The sequence below is a fragment of the Spermophilus citellus genome (assembly GCF_964194105.1).
Source record: "Spermophilus citellus genome assembly, chromosome: 14".
In the NCBI taxonomy this organism is placed as follows: Eukaryota; Metazoa; Chordata; class Mammalia; order Rodentia; family Sciuridae; genus Spermophilus; species Spermophilus citellus.
Window position 1 is genome coordinate 104,144,361 of NC_138194.1, and position 2,500 is coordinate 104,146,860.

Genomic DNA, 2,500 nt, shown 5'->3' on the forward strand with positions numbered 1-2,500 from the left:
TGTGTGTGTTTGGAGTGTGTGCATGCGCACACACACAACTATTTCAGTTAAATGTAAGTTAAAATGTAAATGTAAGTTAAAATTCCATATATAGAGGAGAGTTTCACTGCACATCTCTAACTGAGTGTCTATATCCATATGAAATTCTCATTTCCACGGAGAGTGGGGTCAAGGAGAATGGCGTGTGATGTGTCTGCAAAGACAAGACCAGTTTTCATTTTTAGTCACCACCTGCATCATCACAGGAAGACTTGGGCTGTGAATGTCACCACCGACAGGAAAGGGCCTTTCCTCCAAACTGTCTATCACATAACTCAGCCCCATGTTGACGGAGATGGAGGAGGGTGTGGGCAGCCAAAGAGGCTGGACAGGGCCAGAACAAAGGGAGCATGGAGAGGGTCTTCTGAGGAGTGGACAGGGAGGGGATAAGGAAAGGAGGAAAATCGCAGAGACCATAAAAGAACAGGCCAAACTCTCCCACCAGACTCCCAGCCCTGAGGCCTTCTCTTCTTACAAGTCCATCTCTGTCACTTTGCAGTAGACTGCTGCTTGCTTGCCATTTCTGTGTCCTCTTCTTCAGATCTCGGTTGAACGGAGACAGTGAACCCAGCGCCCTAGGTAGGAGCGACATGACTTCAGAGCCAAAACTTGGCCGGAACGATGCAGGCTGAGTCCAAGCTTCGTCCTTGGGGTGGTGGCGCAATCAGCCCCGGCTGGCTGGACATCCTGCACAGGGCCTGCCTGCCCACCCTTCCCTGTCGTTCCCCTCCCTCAGTGGTTCCCAGGCGGCTCCAGGGCTTTCTGGGTCTGTGGCTGTGTGCATGTTTGGACACACCTTCCCGGCCCACCACGAAGAGCCCGGGAAGCAAACTGTTGGGGGCCAGGTGTTAGGGATGGCAGCCAAGGGGTCAACATCACAGGGAAGCCTGAGGGTGCCCTGGGCTGATGGAGCCCTTGCCTCTGGCATGCAGGCTGGGGAGTGGCACTGCTTTTCATGTGTGTTCACAGTATTCTGGCGCTGGGACCTCTGGGACCTTGCTGGCCTTGGGAGGCAGCCCTCTCAAGGGCCAGATCCAAGGATTGTTCGGCCTGGGGCTGGCCTTGTATGTGTGAAACCATCTAATGTGAAGCACCCAACCACTCCTGCATGGGATTCTCACCCTCTGGACCACTAAGCATGGCCACAAAACTCACCCCAGACGCTGGGCCCAGAGCGGGCCACTCCCCCTCCGACCAGCCTGCCGACTGCTTCGCCTGGGCGCTCGTGAAGCCCATGGTGCCAGCTCTGGCCCACATGTCCTGCACCTCTCCCCTGGCCCGTCGTGCTTTCTTCTTGGCTCTGCACGGTGTCCTGTGCCCCTTCACTGCCAAGGAGCCAGCTCTTTCCGAGAGCAGTGGTCCCGAGTCATCAGCCTCGCTGAGCCTGCAGGACACGATCTGTGTCTTGACCAGCTGTGCCACAGGCCAGTTGGGAGAGACAGGTAGGCCTCCCCACCAGCACAGCAGGGAGTCTGGCCTTCCTGACCAACACTAGCAGACAGGTGCCACCAAGTGTCATGACCTCACACTGAGGCAAAGCCACAGCTCAGGCTGAACTCAGTGGCATCAGTGCCTTCCTCCTGATGAGCGCCCTGAGTGTGGAAGGCCACGGCTAGGCTGTCAGAGTCCACGGCTGAGCTGTGCTGTGGGCCTGGACAGGGTGGAGCTCCCAGGGCAGTCCCTTTTCACACTGACTAGTTACTAGTTCACCAAAGGCCACTGTGAAGGGAACAAGGCATGGCTTCCCTCCAAGTGCCCTGGACATGCCTGTCAGGTGAACAGGCACTGACCAGGGACAGGCAGGCAGAGCGCTGTCTTCCTGTGCAGCAGCCTGCTCCATGCAGTCCAGGGAGTGTCCTTCAGAGGACAAAGTGAGTTGCTGGCCATGCCCAGCTTCTGCATGAGGGCATGGGCCTTGGGGACTGTGGCCCCACTGGCCACACCTGTGCTGCTCTTGGTCTAAACACTGAGCCTGCGCCTGGCCTTGCTGCTGTCTCACTTAAACCCCAGCCCAGTCCCATCCCTGGAGACAATGACTCTGATTTCAATGAAAAAGGAGAAAGGAGAAAAGCATTTGGTCCAGCTCGGCTCACACCCCGAGGGAGATGAGGTTCCGCTTCAATCAATGTGATGCCCAGTCTACCTCCTGCATGAGCAGGAGAAGGTCCCAAACTCAAACCTCAGCCTCAGATACAAAGTAGAGCTCACTGCTGCTCTTCTGGACACATCCCAGTCCCTCAGAGGGGGCTTCCGACTCCCCAGAAAGGGTGGTCACTGCTCAGAGCAGCCAGAGGACCATCCAGGTCTTACTGGCAGAACAACTCAAGGGAGAGAAATACTGGAGACCCAGGAAGAGAGAAGAGCAGGGGAGGAGCACCGCCTGTGCACAGGAGCCACGCGCGCGGGGTCTCTGAGTCGTGCTGCTTCATTTCCTTCTCCCTCTCTTCCCCATGCACCAGAT